The sequence below is a fragment of the Plecotus auritus genome, assembly GCF_963455305.1.
Source record: "Plecotus auritus genome assembly, chromosome: 1".
Taxonomy (NCBI): domain Eukaryota; kingdom Metazoa; phylum Chordata; class Mammalia; order Chiroptera; family Vespertilionidae; genus Plecotus; species Plecotus auritus.
The window spans coordinates 178,898,045-178,915,210 of record NC_137770.1 but is presented as its reverse complement, the minus strand read 5'-3'; the positions used below and the strand labels follow the sequence as shown (position 1 = coordinate 178,915,210).

The 17,166-nt window shown below is 40.1% G+C and overlaps 1 pseudogene across 1 annotated transcript; it reads right to left on the bottom strand.

The window, feature by feature from the left end:
- Positions 1 to 492: 492 nt before the first annotated feature.
- On the bottom strand, positions 493 to 2,829 carry LOC308241769 (glyceraldehyde-3-phosphate dehydrogenase, testis-specific-like; annotated as a pseudogene). The gene is made up of 7 exons: positions 2,822 to 2,829; positions 2,589 to 2,679; positions 2,374 to 2,492; positions 1,891 to 1,972; positions 1,442 to 1,582; positions 1,120 to 1,281; positions 493 to 687 (listed from the first exon to the last, which is right to left on the bottom strand). The product of its transcript is annotated as a glyceraldehyde-3-phosphate dehydrogenase, testis-specific-like (transcript).
- Between the last annotated feature and the right edge of the window lie 14,337 nt (positions 2,830 to 17,166).

The window sequence follows — 17,166 nt, the reverse complement described above, 5'->3', positions numbered from 1 at the left end:
AACTTTGTAGATTAGTGGAAATGTTCTGTATTATTGAGCTGTACACATAAAAGAATAAGCTTTACTGTATGTAAAATATACCTCAATAAACCTGAATTTTTTAAAAAAAAGAATAAAGAAAAATAAATATTGAAAGCTACCAGAGAGTAAAGGGACACATTTTAACCTATAGTAGGCCTCTCCTCAATAATTGTCAACAGAATTCAAGTAATAGCTTTAAAGCATTGAGGAAAAACAATTGTTAACCTGAAATTTTATGTCCAGTTGAACAATCATTCAAGAGTGAGGCAAAATAATGACATTTTCAGATATACAGACTCAGAGAATTTACTACTTATGGATTCTCATTAAAAGAACAAATAAAGGATGACTTTCAGCAATAAGTTAAAGAAAAACCAGCAGGAATACCTGAGATGTTTTTAATGGTATGTTAACATTTAATTTAAAAATTTAATTAGTACTGCCTGTAAACAAACTCACTACTTTTGTGTTTTAAAAAATCAAACTATCAGCAGGGGAACCTTGTGCACCTGCCGGGGGAGGAGGTGGGGACTGGCCTGCTGGGGAACAGCGCAGAGACATGGGCACAGCTGAAATGAGCTTCACCAAGTTGTCGTTGAGCACCATGCCAGCTTTAGCACTGAAGATGGACTAGTGGGTATCACCGACAAAGTCCGTAGAGGCAACTTGCGTGTCAGAGTTTCTAAGGAAGCATGTATTGAGCGTCTGCTGTGTGCCAGGCTCTGGGAAGATGGCTGGAGCTATGGAAGTGAAAAGATAGTCCCCAAATCCTTGCCTTCTTGGAGTCATGTGCTAGCAGGACCAACAGTGACTGAAATGGAATTTCAGGTGAAGAAAGGAGCCACAAAAAGAACATCTTGCTGAGGAGGGAGGCTGAAGTAAAGAACTGGAGGAGGTGAGGACAGATATGTGGCCACTTGGGGGAAAAGCTTTCCAGACCAAAGGAGCAGCAAGTGCAAAGATGCTGAGGCAGGAGATAAGACTTTCCCAGCCCTGCAGTTCCTGTCTTGATACATTGTGAGCAGCTCATTGGCAAGTGGGAAGTCACGCTCTCTCCCCAGAGAGTTCCTCTCAGGGTATCTTCTCCTCAGTCCCTACCTCATCCTCGGTGTAGGCAAGTATGCCAGCCATTGACCCCATTGGCTACTGCTTTTATGGCATCCTTGATGGCCGAGTATGTGTAGGTCCGCTAGATGGCAGGTCAGGTCCATGACAGACACGCCTGGGGTTGGCACCCGGAACGCCATTCCTGTCAGCTTCCTGGACAGTCCCACATGGAGGTGGAAGTCAGAACCCAAGGACTTCTCTGTCTATCCCCCTCACCTCCACCTTCCTCTCATTAGGTATCTCGAGGATTGGGGCCCGTCTGCTCTTCCCAGGCTTTGCCTCCCATCCTGGTTGCAGCTTCCCACCCTCATACCCTTCGAGGTCTAGGATGACTTTGCCCACAGCCTTGGCAGCCCCTGTAGAGGCTGGGATGATGTTCTGGTCCGTCTCGCCAGGCCTTCTTTGATGGCCCATCCACTGTCTTCTGGGTGGCCATGAAGGAATGGACTGTGGTCTTGGGGAAGAAGAGGGCTGAGGTGAGGCCTTCCTGCTTCTAAGTTCCCATGCCTCTTTATTTTAAGCCTGAAGTGATGGGCCAGGTGTGGAGGTTGGTGGGGCCACCACAGACCACTGGAGGGGCACCTGCAAGCCAGGGTCCAGCCTTGCCTGAGAGTTACACAGTATTTTAAAAGACTCCACCACTGGCGGGTCTTTCCTCTTGAAACCAGTCTCTTCCTAGTAAAGTCACACACTAAGCAAATCCTGAGAGGAAGAGGTACAGGTTCCCTCCATCCATCCTGCCCAGCCCTCTCCCCAACTCACCATCAGTCCTTCCACAATCCCAGATCGCTCATGAATGACCTTGGCAAGGGGGGCCAGGCAGCTGGTGGTGCAGGATGCATTGCTGACACAGCAAGGGAACTCTGAGGTGAGTGTCAGAGCCACCTTTCCACCCTTACCTCATTTTGGGGATATGCTCAGGGGCTTGGATTTGTGAAAAAATCAGAATGGGAATGAGAAAGATCACTGGGGATGCCTTCAGACTGAAGGAAGCACTGGAGGTGCAGCTGGGGGAAGCTCCCCAAGCATATTCTCCAGAAGTTGTGCATTTCTAACAGTTCTAGGGGAATGTTAACATGGTGGCTGTTAAGACTTTGGGAGGGAGAAGAAGAGGGATATGAAAGAAGCACCAGTGGGGGTGGGGGTGGGGTGGGGGTGGGGAGGCTGAGTCTGATCCCTTCCCATCACAGGCTGGCATGTTCTCTGGGCATCAGCCACCCACTTCTGGATGTTGCTGCCCGTTACCTGACCATTTTCATGGAATCCGGATTATAGTCCTTTTCATTCACCCCCATGACAAACATGGGTGCATCTGGTGAGGGTGTGCTAATGACCACACGTAAGGCACCTGCCTGGATGTGGTTCTAGGGAAGGAGGAAGGAGCACTGGTGTCATGAATTGATGAGATGCTTTGAGTGTCACACCCCCTGGCCAGCCCTGCCCACTTCTCCCCCACTTATGGAAGTGTCCTCTTGGGACAGGTACACTCCTGTGGACTCCACCACAAAGGGGCTCCTGACAGACATCCAGGGGATCTCTCTGGGCTGGTTGCTGTGGAGAGGTGGCAGGGCTGTGCGTCAGTCTCCCTGGCATGGCCTTGCCTTCATAGTCCATGGCGTTTACTGTTTGAAAGGCTGACCAGACACCTTCCCACCTGGCTTGCAACCATCTGTTCTCCCCACCCCACACATACCTACCCATCTCAGGTGCATTGGACCCTGCTGGTCTTGCCTCTCACCCCAAAACCCCTATGTGGGCCACTTACCTTGATTGCCCTTCCCCTGCTATGCCTGGATATATACAAGTTACCACCTCCCCTACTCAGGCTCATTCACCCTCTGTCTCCAGGGGACCACCCCTGACTACCGCCAACCAGGTCAGGCCCTTTCTACATCTGCTGCCTAGAATGTAGACTCCAGAAGGGCGAGGCCTGTTGCACTGCTTCTGATTCCCTGCCCTCACAACCTCACCATGGCCCTCCTTGCCTCTCGTTTCTACCACTCAGCTTCTGCAACAGGGAGCCTACTGACAGAGGCTGAGTAGGTCCCTGAAGACAGGCACTACATCCTGGGAGCAATGGGGGAGAGGCAAGTAACTGTAGCCTCAGGCTATGCTGGGGTCAGCAGTGGTTAATGGTTTACATCAGAAAGGTCAAGGCCTTTTAGGTTTCCTCTTTTATAAATTTATATTTTTACTTGATAGCTTATCTAACTTTTACATTTGAAACATTAAATACTAGAGGCCTGGTGCACGAAATTCGTGCACGGGTGGTGGGGTGTCCTTCAGCCCAGCCTACACCCTCTCCAATCTGGGATCCTTCTCACAATCCAGGACTGCTGGCTCCCAACTGCTCACCTGCTTGCCTTCCTGATTGCCCCTAACTGCTTCTGCCTGCCAGCCTGATCACCCCCTAACCACTCCCCTGCCAGCCTGTTTGCTCCTAACTGCCTTCCCCTGCAGGCCTGGTCACCCCTAACTGCCCTCCCCTGCAGGCCTGGTACCCCCAAACTGCCCTTCCCTGCAGACCCAGTCACCCCCAACTTCCCTCCTCTGCCAGCCAGGTCACCCCTAACTGCCCTCCCCAGCATGCTTGATCACCCCCAACTGCCCTCCCTTGCAGGCCTGGTTCCTCCCAACTGCCCTCTCCTGCTGGCCATCTTGTAGTGGCCATCTTGTGTCCACATGGGGGCAGGATCTTTGACCACATGGGGGCAGCCATCTTGTGTGTTGGAGTGGTGGTCAATCTGCATATTACTCTTTTATTAGATAGGAGGATAGAGGCCTGGTGCATGGGTGGGGGCCAGCTGGTTTGCCCTGAAGGGTGTCCTGGATCAGGGTGGGGGTTCCCTTGGGGCATGGGGCGGCCTGGGCGAGGGGCCTATGGTGGTTTGCAGGCCGGCCACGCCCCCTGGCGACCCAAGCAGAGGCCCTGGGATCTGGGATTTATTTATCTTCTACAAGTGAAACTTTGTAGCCTGGAGTGGAGCCAAGCCTTATGCTCGCTCTGTGGCGGCAGCCATTTCTGTTGGGATTTATGTATCTTCTATAATTGAAACTTTGTAGCCTTATGCAGAGGCCAAAGCAGGCCAGGGCTGCAGAAGCTTGGCTTCCTTCATCGCCATGGGCAACCCTAGCCTCCTGCTCTCTCCAGCTCCGTGGCTGCCGCCATTTCTGTTGGGCTTTGTTTATCTTCTATAATTGAAACTTTATAGCATTGAGTGGAGGCCTGGGCTGGCAAGGGCAGGTGGAAAGCTTGCCTTCCTCCATTGCCGGGGAAACCCAAGCCTCCCTCCTGCTCTCGGTGGCTGCAGCCATCTTGGTTGGGTTTATTTGCATATTCCCTCCTGATTGGCTTGTGGGAGTGGCTTGCGGGCGTGGCTTGTGGGTGTAGCAGAGGTATAGCCAATTTGCATATTACTCTTTTATTAGGTAGGATTATTGCTGTTTTCTAAAAATAAATCAAATAAATCAAACAATCATAAGATTGGAGAGCATAATAATGGATAATTAAAGCATGCTAAGATCATTTTTATGTTTGGAGAAGAATAGAAACACCAAGTAACTTAAAATCTGTGAGAACAAATTATAGTTAAATATTATGTTGAAAAATAAGAATTACAACTAAAAGGCAGAATATATAATCAGTAATAAGTGACTCAGCAACAAAAAGTAATGAATAGAAAACATATGGATCAAGGAAGGTAGAATAAAAATTTTAAAGCAACAAAATAAGAATGATAGGCATATAAAATATAAAATAAGTTGGTAAAAATCAGTGGAGATTATTATACAGGTTAGATAAAAGAACAAAATCCTGCTCTATGCCGCTAACAATATGCCAAACTGAAAGACCAGACAAAATAGTACAAAACAAAAGATAAAGATATCTGATATCTTACGCAAGTACTAGCAAAAAAAATGGTATTTTAGCAATATAATATTTGAAAAAATAAAATTTTAAAAATTCAGGAGGATAAACTACAGACTGGGAGAAAATACTTACAAAAGACACATCTGATAAAGGAATGTTAATTCAAAATATATAAAAAATGTAAAACTATTATAAGAAAACAAACAACCTGATTAAAACATGGGCCAAACAGCTGAACAGATACCGCACCAAAGAAAATATACATATGGAAAATATGCATATGAAAAGATGCTCCACATCATATGTCATTAGGGAATTGCAAAGTAAAACAATAAGTTACTATTACAGCAAATATTAGAATGACCAAATTCCAAAACACTGACAACACCAAATGCTGGAGAGGATGTGGAGCAACAGGAACTCTCATACATTGTTGGTGTGGATGCAATATGGGATAGCCAGTTTGGGAGACTTTTGGAAGTTTAGTGATTTCTTACAAAGCTTTACATATTCTTCCATATGATCCAGCTATCGTGCTCCTTGGTATTTACCCTAAGAATTAAAATCTTATGTCCACACAAAAACCTACACATGGATGTTTATAGCATCTTTATTCATAATTGCCAAATCTTGGAAGCAACAAAGATGACCTTCAGTAGGCGAATGGATAAATTGTAGTACATCCAGACAATGGAATATTATTCAGCACTAAAAATATATTAGCTGTCAAGTCATGAAAAGACACAGAGGAACCTTAAATATTACTAAGTGAAAGAAAACAATCTGAAAAGACTACAAATTGTACGCTTGTGATTATATGACTTTCCTGGAAAGACAAAACTATAAAGACAATAAAAAGTTCAGTGACTAAAATTCACATTCAGTGTTGTGTTTTTTTAAGTTCCAAAAATCATAGCTAACAAACCCTATCACATGTTCTGACTTAATTTTCCTCTTGCTTTTGCTTGATTTTTTATTGAATACTTAATGAATTTTATGCATGTTGATCTATAGCCTGACTTTCACTGATTAGGAAACCCTCAAAATTATTTTTTTAGCAATTCAGTGAACAGATTATTTCAGATTGACAGCCATATTTAATCCATGATTCAAATTCAAATAAATCTGAAAAGGATACCTCAAAATTGCCCCCAAATGAATCACAGATGATAATAGAAAAAGGACTCACATTGCCACATTGATTTTTGTGTTTGTCTCATTTCAGTTTCTAGGATTTGGAAAAAAAAATTATTTTTATTTTTGATGATCTTAAACTGAAACTTAAAAGTGTCATATAATTAGGATACTCTTAGATTTGCTAAAACATTTTTGACATTTAGATAAAAAAATTGTGATAAATATGTCGAGGTACTTATCAAAAAAACATGTAACAACTAAAATTTAGATTTTATTTTTTTTGTAATTTATCAGCTCCTTTTCACTCTGTAATCAGTAGGAGAGACTGTCGTGATGTTGGGGCAGCTCTATGATTGGGTCTGTGACATATAATAACTGAATTTAGTTCCCTAGTTTTATGTTAAGCTATTAGGATTTTCTGGATAAAAGTTATTCTCTGCCTCCCAAGCTACCTATATTTCTCTTAATGACTCCTGTAATCTGAGCTCCTTGTGCAGTCTGAAGAAGGTATTGCAGCCAGAACCAGCCATGTACTGATGATGATAAAAAGCCTCTGGTAGCAATAAACGTTGTCCTTAAAAAAAAAAAAAAAAGTTCAGTGACTGATAGAAGTCAGAGGAGCAGAGCTGAACCTGTATGATTTTATAATAATGGATACATGCCATTATACACTATACTCCTAAATAATAGCAAGCAAAAGAAGGCAATAAAGTAATTGTGCTGAGCCAGCTCAGCCAGGTTTGGTGAGCCTCTGAGGGAATAGTGAAGGATTGAGAAAAGACAGACAAGAGAAAAAAGCTGGGTCTGGGTGGGACGCTGTCCTCTCTGATGGAGAGCTAGCAACAGCACCACAGCCTGAAAGCCGTGTCTTTATTTTATAGCCAGATTCCATGAGGCAAAGTAAGGGTGTGGTTACAACATCCTCGTGAGTTTCTAATCTACTCAGTTACATGCACCTGAACTCTATCAAGCCCACATTACTCAGCCATGTGGGACCACAGGTTCGGACCATAGGTTCAAGCTTACAACTCTAGCCTTTGGCTATAATTGTGCTGGGAGGGCTTTGCCCTCCAAGCTAGGACTTGCACCTGGCTTTGCCATGAGAGGACTGTGCCCTCTCATTAGTCCGAGGCTTGGACCTGTCCAAACGCTGTGGCTGCTCTCCATAGTAATAGCTTCAAAGTACTGAGAAAAAGTGATTATTAATCTGAAATTTTATTTCCAGTCAATCATTCAAGAATGCGTATTACACATTTGTCTAAACCCACAGAATTTACAACACTAAGAGTAAACCCTAAATTAAAATATGGATTTTGAGTGATTATGCTGTTACAATGTAGGTTCATCCTTGGTTTAAAAATGTACTATTCTTGCCCTAGCTGGTTTGGCTCAGTGGATAGAGCATTGGCCTGCAGACTGAAGGGTTCTGGGTTCAATTCTGGTCAAGGGCATAGGCATATGCCCAGGTTGTGGGCTCAATCCCCATATGGGGCATGCAGGATGCAGCCAATTAGTGATTCTTTCTCATCATTGATGTTTTTATCTCCCTCTCCCTTCCTTTCTGAAATCAATAAAAAATATATATATTTTTTAAAATGTACTATTCCAGTGAGTAATGTTGGTAATGAGCTATGCATGTGTGGGGAAGGGGTATATGAGAAGTTTCTGTACCTTCCTCTCAATTTTGTTGTAAACCTAAAACTTCTGTAAAACAAAGTCTTAGAAAAAAAGATGCAGTATCTGGGCAGTGGTATTGTTATAGAATCAGCTTGGCTTCAGACTTAGTTTCTATTTGTATAGCTGCCAACACTGATTCTCCTTTCTTTCCAGAGATTTTGAGTGGTATCCAATATCCTTTACCAAAATCCTTTTTTTCTGCTGATGCCTAGCAGAGCTGCTTTTATTGTTTAAACTAAGAACTCCTACTGATACAGCTGTGAAGTCCAATCCACATGGAAAGTTAAGAAATTTCATTGTATAACCTCTGTTGAGAACAAAGATTCTGCCATTGAGCTGTATTGTTGGGCATCTGAGCATGGTAAGAGTTTGAAGAACCCACTGAAATTGCTCTCCGATTCTTTTACTGCTAAATTCAATGGCCTCTGTTCTCTTTTCAAGGTTGACCACTATGCCATATTTGACACGGTTGACTACTCCTTCCCTCTGAAAGCTCTATTATTTCTTGACAGTGAACATGTCAAGGGCAGAGAGTGAGCAGGATTATTTTTGTATTCCCAGCATATTGCATTCTGCTTGACACATAAGCACTCAGGCACTTCATGAGATGTCAATGAATGAATGAATGAATATCGAATTTTTAACTAGGACTAAAGGAAAGAGCATAATTGGATAAAACATACAGAAAATTTTGGTAGAATGGTGAAAACGTAACAGTAACTCATTTTGAGTGTTTTGAACCCATTTTAATTATAGTGATTAATTTGCATGTTAGCAAAATGTGGATTAATGAAACAAATAAGATGGATAATTGTCTTATAGCTAAAACATACCAATGGGATTGGTCTACTTGCCAACATATGTTGATTTATCAATTAAATTGGAGAGTAAAAAAATAACAAAGGAACTACAAGAACTGCATAAAGTTATAAATACTCTAAGGAACTTCAAAAGTCCTGTGGATATTCAGTTCATCATACATGTCTTTATCTAAAAAACAAAACAAAACAAAACAAAAAAAACAACAAACCACAAAAGTGTTCTTGATGGGTTAACAATACTGTTTTATTTTTTGGAACTTGAATGATCACCAGATTGATTTTACCACACTTGGATTAAAATCTGAAGATAAAAGTGATTTTTATCTATGGCTACTTCAGCTCTACAATGGCAAATGTAAGTACCTGGGACAGAGATGGTATGGCCCACAAAAAGCCTAAAATATTTACTATCTGGTCCTTTACAGAAAAAGTTTGCTGACCCCAGATCAAGATTACATGGAGAAAGTTAAGGGGTCTAAATTTACATTTTTAGACTTGTACAAAAAAGCCCTGAAAAGGAATTTCTTTCTATCCAAACTTCACAGCTGAAGTTTCTCCCTGAATCCACCTCCTTATTACCATCCCCTAGCTCATCAGGGCTTTTAACTGTGAACAGTTTATCATAATTAAAATTTATGATTAAAAAGCTATGTTATATCAGAATTCCACATCCACTTGTAAATTATCCTAATTCTTTTTCCTAAATTCTCACATTGTTCCCACTTTTTCAAAAAGAATAGTCTGATCTTCTGTTTCTTACAACTCTAGATTAATCTGTTTCTCTACTCCTATTTCCCACACACATCTTTAAAATAATACGTTATGTACATGTTCTTAGCATTATTTTCTTCCAGCTCCACACTTGCTCATGCATCATTTATCTGCTTCCACAGCTTTCATCATCATTCAGTACAGCTACTTCCACCTCGCTTTGACCTTTCCTTTAAACATCATACCTGCATTTCCAAATGCTATACATCTTCATTTGGGTGTGTTGCTTTCCTGTTCACATTTGTCTGGTTTGACAAAATGAATTTCCTTTGACATCTAAATCATTACCTCTGCCCACAAAAAGAAATCATAAAATGCATTCAAAAATAGCGATTATTCATTGTTTACATTCCCTAACTCAGTTAATTGCATCACTTTCCAACTGGTTTCCAAAGCTAGACACAAAGGAAACCGCTCAACAATCTACTTCTCACATAATTTGAAATGCTTCCTGCTATCTGCGGCATAGGAGTTGAGTCATTCTCCCCACTCACACTCCTGTGCCCACCAGCCTAAATGCAGGTGAGGAACAATAGGTGGTCATAATTTGGCTCACAGTTAGATTTTGGTTTGACTCCTATGCACCCTGGCTAGAGAAGAAGGGGAGAAGAAAAAGAGGACTGAGCAAGGCAATTAAAAAGGCTGCTGAGGGGATTCTGAGGGAGGAATAAGATGATTATAAGGAAAGAGAAACTGCAGAAAGAGCAGTGTTTTAGGCTACTTCCCTATAGGACTCCTTTAATGTTTTCTCATTAAATCTTTAGTAAGTCTATATTTCTAAGCAATAGAATGTTATTTAATTGGAGAAGGGGGTATATCCCCTCACAAGTTGAATTTATTTAAGGGCTAAAACTGAGTGCCCTGGCCTGGAGATGTGTATGAGGTGAGTCCCAGAAGACTTTGGATTTTATTGAACTGTGTACAAATTTGCTTCCACTTTTATTTTGTAAATTTCTTTGAAAGCATGAATCAATCATGTTTTATAGTAACTGATCTCTGTTTATGTTAGTGATTTGGATTCTATCCATCTCTCACCTGTATTTCTCCTATACTTTCTTTTTTTTTAATACTATCTCTGTGTCCTATTCTTCCAATCCTTCATATTATAATCAGCTAGACAAATGAGTTGGCACTCTTCCACAATCTTATCTCCTATATCTTATCACTGTCCTATATCCTTATCTCCTATATCCTATCACTGTCACCAGCAAAGCACACACTCAGAAAAATTCCTTGCACCTATTTATTCATTAGTTGAACCAGAAATTTAAAGATAAGATTCTTTAGAAAACAGCTCTTCCATTAGACATCTTACCCAATATCAAACAACTGCTGTTAGATATACCCCCTTCTCCCATTAAATAACATTACATATGGGACACTTTTAATGAGGCTCATGATATTCTATCTTTAAAGCTCTCTCTTCCAGTGTACTAAATTGATGTTTAAAAGAAAAGTATGCCAGACACTGTTCTAACAGTGCCAGTGAACAAAAAAGACAAAATCCTTGTACTCATTCTTGTTACATTCTAGTATAGAGAAAACAAATAAATAAAATAAGAAAATATCAGATAATGATGTGATAGAATTCAATTACTTTAGATCTGTTTGCTTGTGTACATTGTAGAAGAAAGGCAAATGAGTTCCTCTGAGATATTTGAGTGTGACCCGCATGACAAGAAGAAAGCAGTTATGGAAATATCTGAGGAAAGAGCATTCCTGGCTGAGGGAATAGCTTCAGTGATAGACCAGATCTATCTTCGAAAGGTCCTGTCAAACACTACTGTTTATATCCTCTCTGAGTCGGTGGTTAGAAATTTTGTGGGCAAAAAATAAACTACTAGTATCAATCCTTCTCTCTCCTGCCCAATTCCTGCCTTCCAGCATAAAAGTCATTGTTATAACTATTGTCTGCTTACAGTTGGTACTTAATAATTGTACTACAGTGAGACTTTTCAGTGAAGCTTCTACGACACCAAGTGTTGCCAAGAGGAGCAGTCACCCCAAAGTCACTGTTTTACTGTTTAAATGGGACCAAGTGTCCTATTACTTCTTCATTCTACTGAAAGAATATGGTTTCCCGAGTGGGGTATGCAAAACAATGGGAAGTAAGAATAAAATATTAGACTTGACGCATATTAATTATGTCTATAAAATATGAAGGGATGTATGTTTTTCTAATACTTACTGTGCTGGCTGACCCTGCTGTCCTCACTTGTCCTTGAGGCACTCATCAGTTGGTTTCCTTTCTATGAATTATACTGTACCACAGTTTATGTGCTACCCAGAATGTCATCAATATGGTTAATTTTTATAAAATAAGATCTTTAAAATAATAGTGGAGCCTTTCTAACACTTTATAATAAGAAAAGCGTTGGCCATGAAAATCATTTTTACCACATGGCAACCCATTATAGGTTTTCTGTAAGAAGCATTGCCCAACTGAAAGCTGAGCAACACTTCTCTGTAAAAATGATCTGACAAGTGTTCCCAATTTGCTGACCTTTTCTATGAATACAAATGACTGTGAGGTTGTTTTATTTCATTTGTGTGTTTTTTTTATTGCTTAAAGTATTACATATGTCTCCTTCCCCCCCCCATTGACCTCCCACCCCCACCACTCCCATGCCCGAGGGCAAGCCCCCACCGTCCCAGTGTCTGTGTCCATTGTTTATGCTAATATGCATACATACAAGTCTTTTGGTTGATCTCTAAGCTCCCTCCCCTGCCATTTGTCTCTGGATCTAATTTTGTTCATCAGTTTATGTTGATCATTATATCCCACATATGAGTGAGATCATGTGATATTTATCTTTCTCTGACTGGCTTATTTCACTTAGCATAATGAACCTCCAGTTTCATCCATGCTCTTGCAAATGGTAAAAGTTCCTTCTTTTTTATAGTGGCGTAGTATTCCATTGTGTAGATATACCACTGGTATTGTGTGTGTGTGTGTGTGTGTGTGTGTGTGTGTGTGTTTAATATATTTTATTGATTTTTTACCAAGAGGAAGGGAGAGATAGAGAGAGTTGAAATATAGATGAGAGAGAGAAACATCGATCATATTTGCCCACAACCAAGATACATGCCCTTGACCGGAATCAAACCCAGGACCCTTCAGTCCAAAGGCCAACACTCTATCCACGGAGTCAAACCGGTTAGGGCTGTACCGCTGTTTTTTAATCCACTCATCTGCTGATGGCACTTAGGCTGTTTCCAAATCTTAACTATTGTAAATTGTGCTGCTATGAACATAGGGGTGCATATATCCTTTCTGACTGGTGTTTCTGGTTTCTTAGTATATAGTCCTAGAAGTGGGATTACTGGGTCAAATGGAAGTCCCATTTTTAATTTTTTGAGGAAACTCCATACTGTTTTTCACAGTGGCTGCACCAGTCTGCATTCTCACCAGCAGTGCACAAGGGTTTTTTTTTTTTTTTTCTCCACATCCTCATCAGCACTTGTTGTTTGTTGATTTGTTGAAGATAGCCATCTGACAAGAGTGAGATGGTATCTCATTGTTGTTTTGATATCTCTCAGGTGATTAAGTGACTTTGAGCATGTTTTCATATGTCCTTGGCTTTCTGTATGTCCTCTTTCAAAAGTGTCTATTTAGGTCCTTTGCCCATTTTTTGATTGGATTGTTTATCTACCTTTTGTTAAGTTGTCTGAGTTCTCTGTATATTTTGGAGATTAAACCCTTATCTGAAATAGCATTGGCAAATATGTTCTCCCATGCAGTGAGCTTTCTTGTTGTTCTTTTGATGGTTTCTTCTGCTGTGCAGAAGCTTTTTATTTTGATGTAGTCCCATTTGTTTATTTTCTCCTTTGTTTCCATTGTCCTAGGAGCTGTATCAGTAAAGATATTGCTACAACATATGTCTTCTATTTTGCTGCCAATGGAGTCTTGTAGGATTTTTATGGTTTCCCATCTTACATTTAAGTCCTTTAGCCATATTGAGTTTCTTTTTGCGTATGGTGTAAGTTGGTGATCTAGTTCCATTTTTTTTTGATGTATCTGACCAAATTTCCCAACACCATTTATTGAAGAGACTGTCTTGACTCCATTGTATGCACTTGCCTCCTTTGCCAAATACTAATTGAGCATAATGGCTTGGGTAGATTTCTGGGTTCTCTGTTCTGTTCCATTGGTCTATATGTCTGATCTTGTGCCAGTACCAGGCAGTTTTGAGAACAGTGGCTTTGTAATATAGCTTGCTATCTGGTATTGTGATCACTCCAACTTTGTTCTTCTTTCTCAGGATTACTGTGGCTATTTGGGGTCTTATTTTATTCCAGATGAATTTTTGGAGAGTTTGTTTTAGGTCTTTGAAATATGCCATTGGTATTTTAATGGGGATTGCATTGAATCTGTAGATTGCTTTAGGTAGTATGGACATTTTAATGATGTTGATTGTACCAATTCATGAACATGGTATGTTCTTCCATTTGTTTATGTCTTCCTCTATCTCATTTTTCAATGTCCTGTAGTTTTCCAAGTACAGGTCTTTTACCTCCTTAGTTATGTTTATTCCTAGGTATCTTAATTTTTTTGTTGCAATGGTAAATCGAATTTTTTTTTTTAGTTTCTCTTTCTGTGAGTTTATTATCCTATATAATATACAAATCAACCAAACGATGGAACGACAGGTCATTATGACACACACTGACCACCATGGGACAGATGCTTAATGCAGGAGATTCCCGCTGGTGGTCAGTGCACTCCCACAGGGGGAGCACTGCTCAGCCAGCAGCTGCTAAGGGAGCGGGCCTAAGCAGTCAATTGGACATCCCCCGAGGGCTCCCATACTGCAAGAGAGTGCAGGCCGGACTGAGGGACCTACCCCGAGTGCAAGAATCTTATGCACTGGGCCTCTAGTCCTATATAATAAAAAGCTAATATGTAAATTCCCCACTGGACCAGGAGTTCAACTGGGAGTTCAACCAGGTGGTGGGGCCAGCCAGCCAACTGCCCACGACCCCACCCAGAACAGGGGTGGGGCCGGCTGGCCAACTGCCTATGTCCCCTTCACCCACCTGACCCACCTGTGGACAAATTTGTGCACCGGGCCTCTAGTTGGTGTATAAACAGGCCATAGATTTCTGGGTGTTAATTTTATATCCTGCAACATTCTCAAATTCATTTAAGTCTAGTAGTTTTTTGATGGAGTCTTTGGGGTTTTCTATAGTATCATGTCATCTGTAAATAAGGACAGTTTTACTTCTTTTTTTCCAATTTGGATGCCTTTTATTTCTTCTTGTCTGGTTGTTATCGCTAGCACTTCCAGTACTATATCAAATAGGAGTGGTAAAAGTGGGCATCCCTGTCTTGTTCCTATTCTTAGGGGAAATGGTTTTAGTTTTTGGCCATTGAGTATAATGTTGGCTGTAGGTTTGTCATATAAGGCTTTTATTACGTTGAGGTATGATCCCTCTATTCCCACTTTGCTGAGACTTTTTATCAGAAAAGGGTGTTGGATTTTGTCAAATGCTTTTTCTGCATCAATTGATATGATTTTGTGATTTTTATCTCTCAATTTGTTTATGGGATTATCACGTTTTTGGTTTGTGGATATTGTACCATCCTTGCATCCCCAGAATAAATCCCATTTGGTCATGGTGTATGATCTTCCTAATGTAATGCTGGATCAGATTTGCTAGAATTTTGTTGAAGATTTTAACATCTATGTTCATCAAGGATATTGGCCTGTTCTCTTCTTTTTGTGGTGTCTTTATTGGGTTTTGGAATTAGGGTAATGACGGCTTCATAGAAAGAGCTTGAAAGTGTGCCTTCCTCTAGAATTTTTTGGAATAGTCTGAGGAGGATAGATTTTAGTTCTTCTTTGAATGCTTGGTAGAACTCCCCTGTAAAATCGTCTGGACCAAGGCTTTTGTTTGCTGGAAGATTTTTGATTACAGCTTCAATTTCTTCTGTAGTTATCCATCTATTCAGGTTTTTTTTATTCTTCCTAATTGAATATTGGGAGCTTGTATTTTTCTAAAAATATGTCCATTTTGCAGGTTGTCCAGTTTGTTCAAATAGAGTTGTTCGAAGTATTTTTTCATAATCCTTTGTATTTCTGTGGGTTTGGTTGTTACTTCACCTCTGATTTTATTTATTTGGGTCCTCTCTCTTTGCTTCTTGGTGAGCCTGGCTAGAGGTTCATCAATCTTGTTTATCCTTTCAAAGAACCAGCTCTTGGTTTGGTTGATCTTTTGTATTTGTTTGTTTGTTTGTTTTGGTCTCTATGTCATTTATTTCCACTCTGATCTTTATTATTTCCTTCCTTCTGCTTACGGTTGGCTTTTCTTGTTGCTCTCTTTCTGATTCTTTGAGTTGTAGGATTAGATAATTGATTACCATTTTTTCTTGAGTTTTGAGGTAGGCCTGTAGAGCTATGTACTTCCCTCTCAAGACTGCTTTCACTGTGTCCCATAGATTTTGGATTGTTGTGTTTTCATTGTCTTTTGTTACCAGGATGCTTTTTATTTCTTCTTTGATGTCTTTGGTAACCGAATCTTTGGTTGATAGCATGCTATTTAGCCTCCAAGTGTTTTGATTGTTTTTCATTGTTTTTATTGTAGTTGATTTCTAATTTTATGCCATTGTGATCTGAGAAGATGCTTGATATGATTTCTATCTTCTTGAATTTGAAGAGACTTTGCCTGTGTCCCAATTGTTTTGTTTTGTTTTTTTGAAAAAATAAAAGAAAACTCTTAATCAGTCTCTTCAAGGTAAAGGTGACATTTTTAATAATGAAGGAGAAAGGAATTGCAGCACAAAAGACATTTGTGCTACAGAGAGAGCATTTCCATTTTTTAAATAAACACTTGGAAATGTTCCATTGTTATATAATTTTGTTGCTGAAAACAATTTCAATGTAAAACTTTTAATATTTGCACACTTGAAAACTTGGAAATAGTTTTAAAAATTGTTTTAAAAATCTTTTCAATGAGTAGTTTCAATGGGTTTTGAACCCACTTCTTAAAAATTCCAAAGATGCAATAACTTCTGATTGGCTTTCAAGAAGAACTCACTAATATGGGGGATTATATATGTTTGCTAGCTGAATTTCAACAAAACCTTTTGCCTAACTGGGGATGGGATTGAAAAATGAGTACCATGATTTAGCAAGCACAGCTAATGGTGCACTTCTTCCATCTGGCTGTACTTATTTTTGTGAGATAGCTCTTTCAGCTAAAACAGCCATTATAGCCAACATGGGAATAAATTGAACTTAGAACCAGACCTGTGAGCCACTATATTACAAGGTATTAAACCAAGATTTTTTAAATTGATGAGGCATCGTCAACCAAATTGCTCTCATTAGAAAGGCAATATGAAAACTACTATTTAGCTTTTCTTTCTAATCTCATCATTCTAAATATTTATTTTATGTTTGTTCTACAAAATACATATTACAGCAGAACATTATTATATATAATTGATAATTATAAAATTATAATGGATGAGGAATGTTTAATAATTTTTAGTTTGATGATGCACAAAATAGAAACAGAGGCATGGATACATGGAACAGACTGACAATTGCCAGAGGGGTAGGGTTAAGGGGGCTGGATGAAAGAAGGTGAAAAGGTTAAAAAATATATATCACATAGACACAGACAACAGGGTGGTGATAGCCAGAGGGAAAGGGGGTATAGCTAGGTAGAGTTGGGCAAAGTGGGGGGGAATGGGGAAACCTGTATGGTTTTGTCACCCCAATAAATTCAATACTTTTTTTTTTTAGTTTTAGGTGC